The sequence below is a fragment of the Gopherus flavomarginatus genome, chromosome 1, assembly GCF_025201925.1.
Source record: "Gopherus flavomarginatus isolate rGopFla2 chromosome 1, rGopFla2.mat.asm, whole genome shotgun sequence".
Classification (NCBI taxonomy): domain Eukaryota; kingdom Metazoa; phylum Chordata; order Testudines; family Testudinidae; genus Gopherus; species Gopherus flavomarginatus.
The window spans coordinates 26,863,150-26,880,135 of record NC_066617.1 but is presented as its reverse complement, the minus strand read 5'-3'; the positions used below and the strand labels follow the sequence as shown (position 1 = coordinate 26,880,135).

General features: G+C 43.3%; 1 protein-coding gene across 5 annotated transcripts in view; it reads left to right on the top strand.

The window, feature by feature from the left end:
* FBXL13 (F-box and leucine rich repeat protein 13) overlaps positions 1-16,986 on the top strand; it is a 183,904-nt gene that overhangs the window by 36,330 nt on the left and 130,588 nt on the right. The window lies entirely within an intron of this gene.

Below are 16,986 nucleotides of genomic sequence, written 5' to 3'. Positions count from 1 at the left end.
ACCCTCTGGTAGAAGCCACAGTCCAGCTCAATTCCTCGTGTTTGATCAGGAGTTGGGAGGTTTGGGGGGAAACCGGGCCCACCCGCTACTCTGGGTTCCAGCCCAGGGCCCTGTGGACTGCAGTTGTCTAGAGTGCCTCCTGGTACAGTTGTGTGACAGCTACAACTCCCTGGGCTACTTCCCTATGGCCTCCTCCCAACACCTTCTTTGTCCTCACCACTGGACCTTCCTCCCAATGTCTGATAATGCTTGTACTTCTCAGTCCTCCAGCAGTATGCCTACTCACTCTCAGCTTCTTGCACACCTTTTGCTCCCAGTTCCTTGCATGCACTTCCTCTCCTCTAGCTCCCTGGCTCTCTTTGGCCTGACTGGAGTGAGCCCTTTTATAGCATCAGAGGGGCCTTAATTAGAGTCTGGTGCTTAACAGCCTCACCTGACTCTTAGCAGGTTAATTGGAGTCAGGTGTTCTCATTAACCTGGAGCAACTCCTGCTCTGGTCACTCAGGGAACAGAAAACTGCTTATCCAGTGGCCAGTATATCTCCCATCTACTACTCTGCTGTTCCCAATTGCCCTGGGTCTATCACACAGTGCTAAAGGAGATGGCACCAACAACCATGCCGAATACTATGCCACTGCCTAATGCTGCTAGCACAACAGCGTCGACACAGACTGCATCAGCCCTGGCTCCACATGCCACATCCCTAATACAATCGGCACCTCACTCTTCGACACCGAAGCTCTTGGTGCTGCACTTTCTGCACCAGAAGGATGTTGGTCTTCTCAACCCTGGAGTCCCCTCTTTTGAGCACTGGTGGCTCACTGGGGCCATCAATAGCAGAACAACCTTTATTTCCGATAGCACCCCCACTTTCAAGTGAAAAAGGTGAGGAGGTGGAAGGGGTGTTCTCCCCTGACCATTCCTTCCCAATCAGAACACCTATGGCAGCTGGATGAGTACGATCACGGTCCACATACGCGGACGACATGCCACCATGGTGTGGTCACCCATGAATGGGACCATCCATGCCCTTCCCTGGGCAGTGGCCATACTGGAATCCCTGGGGTCTTACAGAAGGCATTACAGCAGGCCCCCTGCCCACCTAGGGAAGACGCTAGATCTCCACCTCCACCCTCGGAGACTGTAGCTGCTGAGACCAGAGATGAACCCATGGCAGAGCAGGAAGGGATACTGCTCCTGACACCTCACCAATCAACAATAATTCATCCTCCTCACTGGATGAGGCAATTATGTCCCCACCCCCAATCATTGTGGATGGCTTTAACCACTTCCAAGACTTATTCAAAAGAGTGGCCAATGAACTCAAAATTGCTCCGAGGAAGTGCCAGAAACCCAACTTGAATTAACAGACATCTTACAGACATCTTCCTCATCAAAGATAGCATTGCCAATCAATGGGGCCATAATGGAACCCGCCAAAACCAGCTACTATACTTCCAACCTGCAAAAGAGCACACAAAAAGTATTACATCCCCTCAAAGGGATCGGAATTTTTATTCACACACTCAGCACCCACTTGCTGGTAATGGAAGCAGCCAACGAGAGAGGCGAACAACACTTTTGGTCCATGCCCTTCAATAAGGACAGTAAAAGGTTGGACCTATTCGGCCGCAAAGTATACTTCTGCTCCATACTTCAAGTCAGTTTCTATCTGCCAGGGGGTGGTTGCCAGGCGCTGCCCCCACTCCACCCCTTCCACCAAGGCCCCTCCCCGCCTCTTCCCACCCCCACCATGCCCAGTTCTGCCCCTTCCCCTGAGCACTCTGTGCCCTCGCTTCTCCTCTCCCCTAGTGCCTCCAGATGAAACAACTGATCAGCGGTAGATTCTGGGAAGGAGGGGCAGGTGCTGCTCAGCGGAGTCTGCTGGTGGGCAGGAAACACTGGAGATAGGGGGTGGTTGGTAGGGGGCTCCTCCTTGCTTCTCTGCCTGCCCTCCTGCCCCACCTCGCCTCCCCACCTGCCTCCTCATGAAGTGCGGGGCCCCCGAAAGCATGGGGTCCGGGGTGGTCGCCCCGATTGGGGTCCAGAGATGGCTCTGACAGTTTGCACCCGTTCTACTTGAAATGGGCTGCCAACACCATGGATAAATGGCCCCTAGAAGTCATCTGTACATGCTATATAATCCATTTTCTTTCTATACTCCTCACCAACCCCTCTTCAGGGACTCCTCTCATGAACATCTGCTGTGACAAGAGAGAGATGATTTCCTCCGACTCGGGGCAGCGGAAACTCTTCCCATGCAACACAGGGGGAAGGGTGTCTATTCCCACTATTTTTTAACAGATCTGTCCTGAATCTCAAGCGACTGAACAAGTCTGTGAGAAAACAACAGTTCAAAATGATCAGGATAACAACAATAATACCAGCGCTGGAACTGGGGACTGTTTTTCAGCCCTTGACCTGCAGGGTATACCTGTTACGATATACCCTGCCCACAAGCAGTTTCTGAGATTTACCTTGGGCAAAGACCACTATCAATACAAGGTTCTACCTTTCTAGATGTCAAAAGCACCTCACGTTATCTTAAAGATCCTTGCAGTAGTAGCAGCACATCTGAGAGAACAAGGAATAATAATAATCCCTTACCTGGATGGCTGTCTTCTGAAGTCACACACTCAAATAGACATGCATCCGATGAAGTGGGTATTCACCCATGAAAGCTCATGCTCCAGTAGGGTTGTTAGTCTATAAGGGCTGGTCTACACTATGGGGGAAAATCGATCTCAGATACGCAACTTCAGCTACGTGAATAATGTAGCTGAAGTCTAAGTATCTAAGATCGAATTACTCACTGTCCTCACGGCGCGGGATCGATGTCCGCAGCTCCCCATGTCGACTCCGCAACTCCGTTCGGGTTGGTGGAGTTCCAGAATCGATATAAGCGCGTTTGGGGATTGATATATCGCGTCTAGATGAGACGCGATATATCGATCCCTGAGAAATCGATTGCTAACCGCCGATACGGCGGGTAGTGAAGACGTAGCCTAAGGTGCCACAGAACTCTTTGCCGCTTTTACAGATGCAGACTAACACGGCTACCCCTCTGATACTTGACACTCAAATAGATGCCATTCGGACTACCCAGATGATGATAGATTTTTTCCAGAGTCTGGGTCTACAAATAAACGAAAAGAAATCAACAATAGAACCAGTTCAACATTTATAATTCATAGGCGCTCACTGAGACTCAGTGGCAGCAAAAACGTCACTTCCACAAGACAGATTCTACATGATAAAGACACCCATATCCACAGTGTGGAAAAGACCACAGATTACAGCCCACACATGCCTCCAACTTCTGTGCCACATGGCAGCATGCACGTTTGTGGTGAAACATATGCATTTACATATGCGCTGCCTGCAAGGATGTCTGGGAACCATCTGCAGACCAAATAAACTCGGATTAAACTGACAATTAACTATGCCTCCCAAAGTCAAGGAATCACTAACCTAGTGGACTCAACCACATAATGTGTGCTTGGGGATCCCATTCCACATGTGGATCCTCCACAGATTATCACAACGAATGCCTCCCTCATAGGGTGGGGAGCACACATGCAACATCACACAATTCCGGGGTTATGGTCCGCAGTCGAGACAAGACTACACATAAACCTGCTAGAACTCTGTGCCCTCTGCAATGCCTACCTCCACTTCCTACTACTCATAAGAAACCAGAACAGGTCCTTAGCTAGCAATTCTGGTGATTATCTTGTCAGCACTCAAGATCTTTCCTTCTGAATGAGGACATTTTGTTTCCTTCTGTTTGCTCTAAACAGAGATGATGCAGGGAGTTTCAGCAGCTCTCCCTTATAATTGGATGGTGCTTCCACTATCACTTGGGCAGATCACAGGTCTTCAGGAAATTGGACTTCCACTTCATTCAGCACATGTGTTATAAATGTGAGCTGGCCTATTTAAATTGCAGAACACATTACAACTCTTTTTGAGAAACACTATTAGCAGGTTTTTGCCTAGTTTGCCATGTCTCCTGGAATTACTTTTCAGTGTCTAGTGAACAATGACATTTCAGATCAAAGAGCACCATATCTTTATGAACAACACAATTAAGATCTGAAATACTATGATCCAGATTTTTAAAGCTATTTAGGCACGCAGTGAGATTTAAAAAAGTTCAGTAGACACCTATGTGCATCTTTAGGCGCCTGAATACCTTAAAAATCTGGCCCTAGGCAACATCTTGAATCCTAGAATAGTTAAAATAATTGACCTTCCTGCCTGTATTTTTTTTTATTTAAAAGTTGATGGTATATAGTAGGGAGTTAAAAGAATACCTGTTTAAAGTATATTTTCCCTGTAGTCAGCCAAACTATGGCACTGTACAAAATGGCCCACTCAAACTGGTTGTATAGGGTGCAAAAGCAAACATTGTTTGTCCATATTCTAGCTACAAGAAGCCCCATACACCACCCCTCAATGCAAATTTTTCCTACCATAAACAAGAATCTCTGTGCATAGGGGACACAGCCAGGAAAGGGGTGTCAGAGTTGTTGTGTGGCTGGCTAAGGGAGGAGGAGATGCAGTCTGGAGTAAGCGTTAGTTGGTGTGGAAACAATCATGGTAGGAGCAATCTGTTGAAACTACTGGCAGTGGGAGTGTTCCTGTCTAGGTAGTGACACTGAGCAGACTGGAGAGACTCCTTCCCTTAAGGAGCCTATATACTTATTTTGAGATCACCTGGTGGGTCCTCACCTCCGGACTGACTGAACCCTGGTTGAATGGTGTGGGGCCTATCACAAGACGTGAAGGTAATTGGCTCTGTTGACTCATCACACTCACTGGCTCAGGGGTTTAAGGCTCAGGTTTAAGCAGCCTTTGGGTAACTTAGGCTTCATCAGGCTCAAAGGTTTCACGGGGGCATACATGTATTACTCCTGGGGGAATTCTGTGCCACTGCATGCTTGCAGAAAACATGTCCCTCTGCAGAATTTCTTTGCTTCCCTGCAGAAAATGATGGGGAAGCTGGGCAGGGGCTGAGGCTAGGGACACCCTTGGGCCTAGTTTGGGGAGGCAATGCCCCGCCCCAAAGGCAAGGCATGGGAAGGGCACGCAGGTTCACATGCCACTATCCCCACTCCCATTTCTGTGAGCACAGAGCTGTCTGGCTGAAGTAAGATGCTGCTCGGCTCTACTGACTCTGCAGCTAGATGCCGCCTCCTGGGTCCTATTGCGAGTTGTGCTCCCCTTCTATGTACTGGGAGCCATCCTGTTTTCTGTATAACAGTGAGTGCCTGTGGTGGGCAGGGTAAGGGGAGTGGGAGAAATGGGAGAAGCAGAGGAAGAGGCAGTGGGGAAGGAAGAGGGTGGGATAAGCCAGGGGAAGGGGGATAGGATGGGGAAGAAAAGCGAATAGGGGAATCGCAGGCAGAAGCAGGAGCCTGGCATATGGTGTCCCTTTGCTGGCAGCAGCAGCTGGGGCTCCCCTGTTAAGCAGGCCCATTGAACCCCCACCCCAATGAGCCCATGTCCCCTATACCTGGACCATCCCAATGAGCCCCCCACTCCACTGAGTCACAACCAGATGCACCTGGACCCCAACCCCACTAAGTCCCACTCTCCCAGCACCTGGACCTCCCCACTGAGCCCCTCACACCCAGACCCTCCTGCTGAGCCCCAACCACCTTCACCTTAACCCCCTGCAGAGTCCTATTGCCCCTGCTTCCAGAACCCCCCCAATGAGTCTTTGCACATCCAGATCCCCAATCCACTGCCACCCAGATTGCCCTACACCTGAATCCTCCACACTAAGTCCCTCCATGCTTGGATCCTGGTGTGGCACAAAGGGGCAGGGCACCAGGGTGTTTCTGGGCAAGCCCAGCCCTTGCGCTTTGTCAGGGTGGAGTGTAGCCTCACCGCTGAGTCCCTGTCCTGTGGGGAGGAAGTGACTACAAGGTGATCTTCCACCTCCACATAGCTAGTGGCCTGTGCTCCCCATTGCCATGCTGGAGCCTCCATGTTTATTTATTGACAAATAAAATTTGCAGAATTTTAAAATGTTGTGCATAGAATTTTTATTTTTTTGGTGCAGAATTTTTAATATTTTGGTACAGAATTCCTTCAGGAGTAATGTATAAAAATGTGCACAACATTACTTTGGTCCCTAAGCATAATCCAGTTACACTTCCCCCAAAGCCCTGTATTATTCACTAGGTAAAATGTTAAATTATTTGTATGAAATGAAAACATATTACTCTGAAATATGAATGTTTGTTAATTGATTCAAATGGCTAATAGCGTATTTTATGCAATTAAATCATGCATCAGATAGGTTACTTCTGTATTTCCTGTCTAACTATTTTTCTGAATTTACTGATTTTTATAAAGAAAAGCAAATGCTAGATTAACTTTTCAACATGTTACTAGCTTTCATTTTTTGATCCCTGGAAATAATTACTTTGCAATATGTTTAAATTTATACAATTCATCAGACTAATGTTTTCAAGACATATACTGGTAATTAGAAACAGGGTGGAAATTGAGACAATTTTAATGTTAGGCAGAACTTACTAGATAAATACATATAAATTATAAGTTTGTATTTACTGCATTTTTAGATTGTTACCTCAGCTTGTGAAAACAAAGCATTAGGGCATTGTTTAACAGGCTAATTAAATGGGTATATTGTATCTGTTAAGTAATATGTAAATTTCAAAGCCTTCTTAGTTACCAGCTGGTACAGATAATCAGTTTATCAGTCACAGACAAATGTCTTTGCAATAAGTGCGGTGCTCAAGTTCCCTGCCAGATAACTTGAAAATATTGATGTTGTTCCATGTAGTCTGGCAGAAAATAAAACAGAAGGAAATCATGTGTTGATGAATTTGGCAAGCATGCTCTCTCTTCTGGGTGAAAAATACAGCTGCATTGTATAATATCGTAGGAAGTACAATGTTACTCTTTAATAGGAATATCACTTCTTTTTCCCCTAAAGTATTAAATAATAATGTTACATAAATTTTTCTGAAGTGAAAAACTCCACAGCCACTAACTACATCTGTAATTTCCTGTGCTGTATAAGCAAAATTATAGTTTAGTGGATGGATTTTGCCCAATATTGAAATAGAAATTATTTAAAATCCTGATGAGACTATTTTATTAACATTTCTATTTATTTGTCTTCATCTGTAATCAGTAGAGGCCAAATTCTGCCCCAATTGACACCATCTTCAATCTGTTAATTTCACTAAGGTTACACTGAGGTTATAAATCAGGACAGCTTTTTTTTAAGGAAGGAAAACCATCTTCTGTACAACTAGTTCATATTGCTAAATCATGCCTAGTTGATTCTAGTTCTCTATTTTGTTGTTAAACTTTTATTGCTTTGGCTATAAAACAAAGTACAGTGGAGCCTGTCTAATCTGCATTTTGCTAATCCACACACTTCTTATTCTCACAAAATGACGTATTCTCTGTACACCTCTGATCAAACGTTTGACAACAGAGTTTGAATGCAGTTTGATATTAGTTTCTTTGGCAAAATGTATTAAAGATCTTTTCTCTATTATATTATATTATCAATAACTAAAATGATAAAGACGTGTCGAACACTGGAGTTGTTGATGAACAAGTCATCAGGATTTAATTTAAGGCATTGGTGCACAAACTTTTCCTGTCATTCCCTGCCTTACCAGTAATGGAATCTATAATGGAGCTGGGATAGGGGTGGAGCTGGCCTGGGTGTGGAGAGGGAATGAGGGCTGAGCGCGGGGAGGAGTGGAGCTTTGTCTGTGGGGTGGAGCGGAGCGAGGGCTGGAGCTTGGCTGGGTGCAGAGCAGGGGGCGGAGTGGAGTTGTGGCTGGGGGCTGAGAGAAACTGGGTGGTGCTTCCTCCCTGCCCTCCGTGGGGGCTGACCTGGGCCCCGCCATGCACCCATCCATGAATGTTCCTCCATATCCCCCTATGTAGGCATGCCCCACAGTTTGTGGACCACTGATTTAAGGTATGTATTTATTTTCTGATGAAGTAATTTTAAATAGTTGTATCTAGTAGGTGGTAACACAGAAATCAGCATTGAGAACTTTTGGAATAGTGACTCTAGCAAGCACTTGTTAATCTTTATGCATATTTTATGTCAATTTCATTTGGATATAATAGGTCAAAAATCTTTCTTAAAATAAGACAGAATCAGAACCTGTGTAGGGTTCACTCTGTGGTCACATCAAAATGGGGCACAAGTTTAAAAATTATGTTATTATGTTTGTTAAATATCTTCTATGAATGCTTGCCTTAACAGATGTAATTATAATACGTGGAGGTGCATAATTCCTCATGTTGGAACATACTTAATATCAAACTGAAATCATACTTCATATAATGACATACTTAATGCAATGTTGTGGTTATGTCTGTCCCAGGATATTAGAGAGACAAGGTGAGTGAAGTAATTTCTTTTATTGGACCTACCTCTGTTGCTGAGGGCACATCTATACTATCCGCCGGATCGGTGGGTAGTAATCAATCTATCGGGGATAGATTTATTGCGTCTCATCTGGCGCTATAAATCAATCTGCAAATCGATGCCCGTACTCCACCTTGGCAGGAGGAGTAAGCAGCATCGATGGGGGAGCCGCAGCAGTCGACTCGCCGCCGTGAGGACAGCCAGGTAAGTCGAACTAAGATACTTTGACTTCAGCTACGTGAAAAGCGTAGCTAAAGTTGCGTATCTTAGTTAGATCTCCGCCCCACTCCCCCAGTGTAGACCAGCCCTGAGAGAGACAAGCTTTTGAGTTTACACAGAGCTCTTCTTCAGGTCTGGGAAATGTACTCAGAGTGTCACAGCTAAATACAAGGTGGAACAGATTGTTTGCCATAGGTAGTTAGCAAATATTTCATGGGACTATTTATGGTGAAGTGGCCCATTAATACCTGTTCAGTCATAGGAGGGAAAAGGAAGTGAGGGGAAAAGGCAGCTGGCTGGGTTATTAGTGAGTAATAAATTGTTATAAAAAGCCATAAATCCAGTGTCTCAATTCAGTCCATGATTTTTAGTGTCTTGCGAAGTTTTGATTTTAAACAGCCAGGCTTGACTTTTGAAAGTTTTGTGCAACTTTCCTTTGAGGATAAGCACTGATTGGTCAGATTTAGAGTGATCACCAAGCTCAGAAGCATCTCCAAGCATCAGAAGCAAGCTCCCCACAGACGAGGGCACATCAACTCCAAGCAGCACCAGACTCTGCCAGAACAACAGATGCAAAACTTGCAGATGTATCTCCACTGGTACAATGATCAATACCCCACACAATACACATTTCAAGATCCATGGGTCCTACACATGCCCATCACAACATATGGTGTACCTCATCCAGTGCACTAAATGCCCCGATAACAACTACAGTAAGTGAGTGAAACCAGACAGTCACTATGCTCTCAAATGAACTGACACAGGAAAATGATAAAAGACAAAAACGCCATATCACCTGTGCCACAAGTACTCCTCATTCATTTTTCATGAAGAGATCAGATATAGAGTGATCGATCAGTCTTTATCTCCAATGGAAACTTGCACAACACTTCGAGATATCATTCCCTACCTTAAATAGTTTTTGCATATGGCAGGAACCCTTTGTCTTCTAGTTTGATTCCCAGGCTCAGCTGTGGAGGAACACTAGTATTATCCTGGAGTCCAGTGCCAGGTGAGTTGATCGCATGTCCCTGTAGGGCCACCGCAACCATGACTCCGAGGCTGTTTGCAGCTTCCCCGGGAGGGCTCCCTGGTGAGAGATTAGCATCTTCAAAGACCTATTGTTTTCCCTAATAGCCCTTCCCAGCCAGCCATCTGGACTAATTGAATTCTGTCTAGTGGGCGTTCCCCAGGTGTAAACACACTTGTAATAGATGCATGGACAATATTCCTAACTTCAGATACCAAAATGATACATATTTAAGGTAGGATAATCATATTCAGTAAATCGTAACCTTTCCAATGATATCTCACATGCCTTATTTTGCACAAAATACATCATAATTATGTCATACTCATATCATAATAATATTACTATAAAGAATATGGGGTGTAATGCCACAGCGATGACCACCCTTGGGCCTTGCCTCAAAAATCCCTTCCCTGAAAGAAGGTGACTGGTTTACATCCCTCAATTTGAAGTATGCCTATTTTCATATAGATGTTCACTCAGTGTACAGGAGATTTCCACGATTTATGGTGGGCCCAGAGCATTTTCAATACAAAGTGCTCCCTGTCAGCCTCTTAATGGCCCTGAGGTTTTTTATGAGCATATTGTCCATGATAGCAGCATACCTCTGGAGACATGGCAGCCCCATATTTATCTACCTAGATGATTGGCCGGTCACGGGATGGTGGTATCAGGAAGTACAAGATTAGATCATCTCCTCACTTGACCTATTTCATGCTTTGGGACTTCAGGTAAATTCAAAAAAGTTCACTTTCACCCACACACAAATTATGGAATTTCTTGGAGTGAATCTGAACTCAATGAAGGTAAGAGCTTACTTTCATTAAAACAGGTTCCTTGCAATGAGCGACCTTATCACCCAGGTTTGACTCAGCCCTCAAATGATGTCCTGGTCCTACCTGGTACTGCTAGATCATACGACCACATGTAGCTATATAAGCCATTTGCAAGGCTTCTCTGGCAGTGCCTGCAGACCTAGTTGTGGAAGATCTACTCTCCAAGCATGGACTCTCAGGACAAATGGGTCTTGTTTCCCTAGAATGTCCTGACATCACTTATCTGTTAGGAATAAGAGAGAAACTTTATGTAGAGGTTTTTATCATGCCTGTGTGAAAGTAGAATGAATTATATTGTGAAAATAGAAAGGATTAAAGAAATGCTGTCTGTACCTTTAAGCAAAATTGTTGGAATGCTGCAATCCAGGTGTCAGGAATACAGACATTAACATAGAACAATTGCACCGTTTAAGGGCAATTGGTGAAGTATTAGCCTTAGATCGATAAGAGTTAGTAAGGAAGTAGGATATGCATGCTGTGCCCCAGGTGAATTTTACTGTTTTGCTTTCCTTGTTCCTTTGTCTAATTCCCGCTCTTTTATCTGTATAAATAAGATAGTTTGTGTCTTGCATGGTGCTCACATTATCTGGATGTTATTAGCAGAGCGCTGTGCTAATAAAACAGAGTGGTCTGACAAACTGTGAGTCCTGAGTCGAACTTTGACACCCGCATCACCTACAAAGACAATCATAACAGAAGACTGGCGATACTGAGTCAGATCAATGGTCCATCTAACCCAGTATCCTGTCTTCTGACAGTGGCCAGTGCCAGATGCTTCAGAAAGAATGCACAGAACAAGGCAATTTTGAGTCATCCATCCCTTGTCATACAGTCCCAGCTTCTATAATTTGGAGGTTTAGGGACACCTGGAGCATAGGGTTGTGTCCCTGACCATTTTGACTAATAGCCATCATGGACCTATCCTCCATGAACATATCTAATTCTTTTTTAACCCAGTTATACTTTTGGCCTCCACAGGTTAACTGTGAAGAAGTACTTCCTTATGTTTGTTTTAAATATGCTACCTGTTAATTTCATTGGGTAACCCTTAGTTCTTGTTGTTACGTGAAGTGGTAAATAACACTTCCCTATCCACTTTCTCCATTCTGTTCTTGATTTTGTAGTCCTCTGTCCTATCTCCCCTAAGTCATCTCTTTTCTAAGGTGAACAGTCCCAGCCTTGTTAATCTCTCCTTACATGGAAGCTGTTCCATACCCCTAAAAATTTTTGATGCCCTTTTCCAATTCTAATATTTTTTCTGAGATGAGCGGATCAGAGCTGCACACAGCATTCAAGGTGTGGGTGTCCTATGGATCTATATATGACATGATATTTTCTGTTTTATTATCTATCCCTTTCCCAGTGGTTCCTACCATTCTTAGAGCTTTTTTGACTGCTGCAGCCTATTGAGCACATGCTTTCAGAGAACTATCCACAATGGTTCCAAGATCTCTTTCTTTAGTGGTAACTGCTAATTTAGATCCCATTATTTTGTCTGTAGAGTTGGGGTTGTGTTTTCCAATGTGCATTACTTTGAACTTATCAATATTGAATTTCATCTGCCATTTTTTGCCTAGTCACCCAGTTTAGTGAGATACTCTGGTAACTCTTTGCAGTCAGCTTTGGATTTAGCTATTTTAGTAATTTTATATTATCCACAAATTTTTCCACTCCACTTTGTCACTCCTTTTCCAGATCGTTTCTGAATATTTTGAACAGCATGGGTTCCCGTACAAATCTTTGTGGGACCCCACTGTTTACCTCTCTCCAGTGTGAAAACTGGCCATTTATTCCTACCCTTTCTTTCCTATCTTTTAACTGTTACTGATCCACGAGAGGGCCCTCCCTCTTGTACCATGACTCCTTGCTTTGCTTAAGGAATAGCTCATGCACAATAATACAAGTATTTAAATAACCCACAATTTGCACCTCTCTGCATAGGCTGGGAGAGAGGTGAGTTCAAATCTTTGCTGGTGCTATTCTCCATCTGGAGACAGTTTTCTGTAAGCCTGGGGCAACAGGGCAACTACACTTTACTTTACATTGTGATTGCTATACCTTAGCTAAATAAATTTTAAAAAAGACCCCTGGGGTCAGATACAAACAAGTCTTGAGGGCCCTGTCATAAACAGATAGCTAAGGGTTAATGTCTCTTTCACCTGGAAAGGAGTAACCGGAAACACCTGACCAGAGGACCAATCAGGAAACAAGACTTTTTCAAATCTGGGTGGAGGGAAGTTTTGGGTGTGAGTTCTTTGTTCTTTGTCTTGTGCCTGTACTCTCTCGGCTATGAGAGGATTTTTCTGTCTCCTGCTTTCTAATCTTCTGTTTCCAAGTTGTGAGTACAAAGAGATAAGTCAGTGGTTTATACTGGTTTTTTTCTTTTGTATTTACATATGTGTAGTTGCTGGAGTGTTTTAAATTGAGTTCTTTTGAATAAGGCTGTTTATTCATATTTCTTTTAAGCAATTGATCCTGTATTTGTCACCTTAATACAGAGAAACCATTTTTATGTATTTTTCTTTCTTTTTACATAAAGCTTTCTTTTTAAGACCTGTTGGAGTTTTTCTTTAGTGGGGAACTCCAGGGAATTGAGTCTGTAGCTCACCAGGGAATTGGTGGGAGGAAGAATTCAGGGGGAAATCTGTGTGTGTTAGATTTACAAGCCTGACTTTGCATACCCTCTGGGTGAAGAGGGAAGTACTTGTGTTTCCAGGACTGGAAATAGGGAGGGTGGAATCCCTCTGTTTAAGTTCACGGAGCTTGCTTCTGTATATCTCTCCAGGAACTCAGGGAGGGAACACCTGGAGGGGGGAAGGGAAATGGTTTATTCCCCTTTGTTGTGAGACTCAAGGAATTTGGGTCTTTGGGGTCCCCAGGGAAGGTTTCTGGGGGGACCAGAGTGCCCCAAAACACTCTAATTTTTTGGGTGGTGGCAGCTTTACCAGGTCCAAGCTGGTAACTAAGCTTGGAGGTTTTCATGCTAACACCCATATATTGGACGCTAAGGTCCAAATCTGGGAATATGTTATGACAGGCCCATAGTTCATGGAAGGGACAGCTAGAGCCTTCACAATGTACTCCCCCTTGTCTCTGAATCCGTGAAGCTCCTTCACACATAATATGCAGCAGTTGGAACTGTGTAGACTTTAGAAGAATTTTTTTAAAATCACTTCTGGGTTAATAGCCAGCATAGCAAGTTTAAGTCATAAAGGAGGAATGTTCAGAATGTTGTAAATGAAAACAAGGTTGTAATAAAACTCCATGCCTAATCTTAATTATAGCGTTTGCTGCTGGAGATCCATCATGCAGCTACCCAAATCAACTAATCAGTTATGTTGGACAGCATTCTTCTTTGGTACTGAGATTATGTTTAATTAATAGATGCAGAACTGATAAATAAGAGTTGCCTCCTCAGAGGTACAAATCTCATGCAGCATGTTCTCATTTTAAAAATTAATATCCATATAAAGATCCTGATTCAGAAAAGCAGCCATATTTAGGACAATTTAAGCATGTTCCTAAAGTGAAGTGTGCATATAAGTGCTGTCCTGAATAGGGCATAGACTTAAGTACATGCTTAAGTGTTTTCCTGAATTGGAGCTTGATAGATCTGGCTCCAAGTGGACTGTGGGCAAACTTGGTGGGCTGGGAAGATACATACCTGCAGTCTATGGTTCACTAATGATTGTCTCAGATATAGAACTGCTTGTCTGGGTTTGTTTATGTTTGCTCTTTTGAAATGTTAACTCTCTTTAGGGTTTTAGTAGGTTTTTAGATTCTCCTAGACGCTGACCTCTTTCAACTCCCACTTAATGTCAATGGGAGTTGGAAGTGCTGAGAATCAGGCCCTTAATACGATAGGATTTGATTTTTAACTCGTTAAATTCAAGGGATTATAAAGAAATAATTGAAAAACTGCTATAAAGGTAATTCAAAGTAGGATTCAAGGTTTTTGCTCTACCTATGGAGACCTTAATGGTTTGGGCCGGGGTTACCTGAGGGATCACCTCTTTCTCCATGATTTACTGCCACAGTAAAGATCAGCAGAGGTGCTGAAGGAGGAGTTCCCTCAGTATTAACGATAGGGAACATCTGGTAGGGCACTGTCTGTGAGCAGTGCTGGTTGGAACTTGCTCCCACCTCGGTCCACCAGAGTCTGGATTTGTGAATCTTCTGAACATGTTGCAAAACCTGTCTTTTCCCCTCTTTTGTTAATGCTGTTAAGGAGAGTGTGAATTGAGGTGGATATGTTTATGGACAGTCCTTTGTCTATGTTTAGACTGTAAATTAAATTTTGTGGGCTAGGCACCAGGAACACTGAATAGTGTAGCCTTTTATTTTATTTTATTAGGAATAGATTTAGTTATGTTATCTTACACCATTGTGGCTCTGGTGGCTACAGTTTCAATATCAACAGAGTGAAAGTCACCTCTGTTACTTGTCTCAGATTTAGAGACTCTAGGAACACATGAAGACCAACAATAGTGACCACACATACATTCACAAGTACATCTAGTCTGTTTTACAAGTTTTATTAATCACAGGCAAGATTATGATTACCTAAGCACACATAAATTGTACAAATACCAATACACAAGTTATAAATATAGTCATACTCACATTCTCGAAGATATTCTTAGTTTGTGATGGATTCCTCACCAATTGATCATCAATAAAGGGGTGATTCCTGTTGGGGTTTTGCCCCTAGGCATTCCATTTTTACCTAACCAAGGAGCCCTTTTTTATTTTGTGATTCTGACTACATTTAACATTCTACATATGTTCATGAAAATATCAACTCTCTTTTCCCTTATCTGTATTTTCAGACCCCATGAGGATTTGAGTGCCCCATTTTTCATTGTTTGTCATTCCTCTTGTACTTATTAGCATTTATGCACAACATGTACCCAGTGGTCAGGACAGACATTTGAAAAGATGTTACAATAAGGCAGGGGTTCTCAAGCTTCATGGCATCGCGACCCCCTCCGACAACAAAAATTACAACACAACCCCAGGAGGGGGGACGGAGCCTGCCTGAGCCCTGCCGCTCGAGTTGGGGGTGCAAAGCTCCAGGCAGGAGGCCTGTAACCTGAGCCCCGCCACCCAGGGCTGACGCCCTAGGTCTTCATCTTTGGCCGCAGGCAGTGGGGCTCAGGCTTTGGCAAGAGGCCCAGCAAGTCTAACACCAGTCCTGGTGACCCCCAGTTTGAGAACTGCTGCAATAAGGTGTCTTGTGATCTTGAACAATACATTGCGATTGGTTTTCCACAACATCATTTATTGGCACATCTTTATAGTAGTCTTGTGATCTTTACTGGCATAGAGTTACTCTTCAGTCACTTACTTATGTCAAGCTTTCTTAAGCCTATGGCCTAGTGTGGCTAAGCTTGAAATCTTATAGGCCTCAGTCTGTAGGCCTTGTGTTTCAGCCCTGCTTTACTTATATAACCTAATGCATACTTACCAATCCTAAATACTTATTAATATTATACTTCTATAATCCTACAACTTAAATCTGTTTAGCATAGGTTGATTATGTATGACATAGCATATGAGTTAATCATAACATCACGCAGCACATGAATCAATGGATGATAAAATAAACTAATTGGCTACAATGGGTGCCTAGAGATGGATTTTAAAATGTAAAGAAAAAAAAAAAGCTCTGTACTGATCTGGGAAATGTAATGAATCCATCTATGTATATATGGACTCTTTTTAAGTTTTCAGTTCTAGTATGTCATTTCATATTTAAAAAGAGAATATGGTTGTCATAAACAGATAGCTAAGGGTTAATGTCTCTTTCACCTGAAGCACCTGACCAGAGGACCAATCAGGAAACCGGATTTTTTCAACTCTGGGTGGAGGGAAGTTTGTGTCTGAGTCTTTGTTGTCTGTCTGCCTGCTGTCTCTGAGCTTTGGAGAAGTAGTTTTACTTTCTAATCTTCTGTTTCTAAGTGTAAGGACAAAGAGATCAGATAGTAAGTTATATGGTTTCTTTTCTTTGGTATTTGCATGAATGTAAGTGCTGGAGTGCTTTGATTTGTATTCTTTTTGAATAAGGCTGTTTATTCAATATTCTTTTAAGCAATCAACCCTGTATTTTGTCACCTTAATACAGAGAGACCATTTGTATGTATTTTTTCTTTCTTTTTATATAAAGCTTTCTTTTTAAAACCTGTTGGAGTTTTTCTTTACTTCAGGGAAATTGAGTCTGTACTCACCAGGGAATTGGTGGGAGGAAGAAATCAGGGGGAGATCTGTGTGTGTTGGATTTGCTAGCCTGATTTTGCATTCCCTCTGGGTGAAGAGGAAAGTGCTTTTGTTTCCAGGACTGGGAACGGAGAGGGGGAGTCACTCTGTTTGGATTCACAGAGCTTGTGTCTGTGTATCTCTCCAGGAGCACCTGGAGGGGGGAAGGGAAAAAGAATTATTTCCCTTTGTTGTGAGACTCA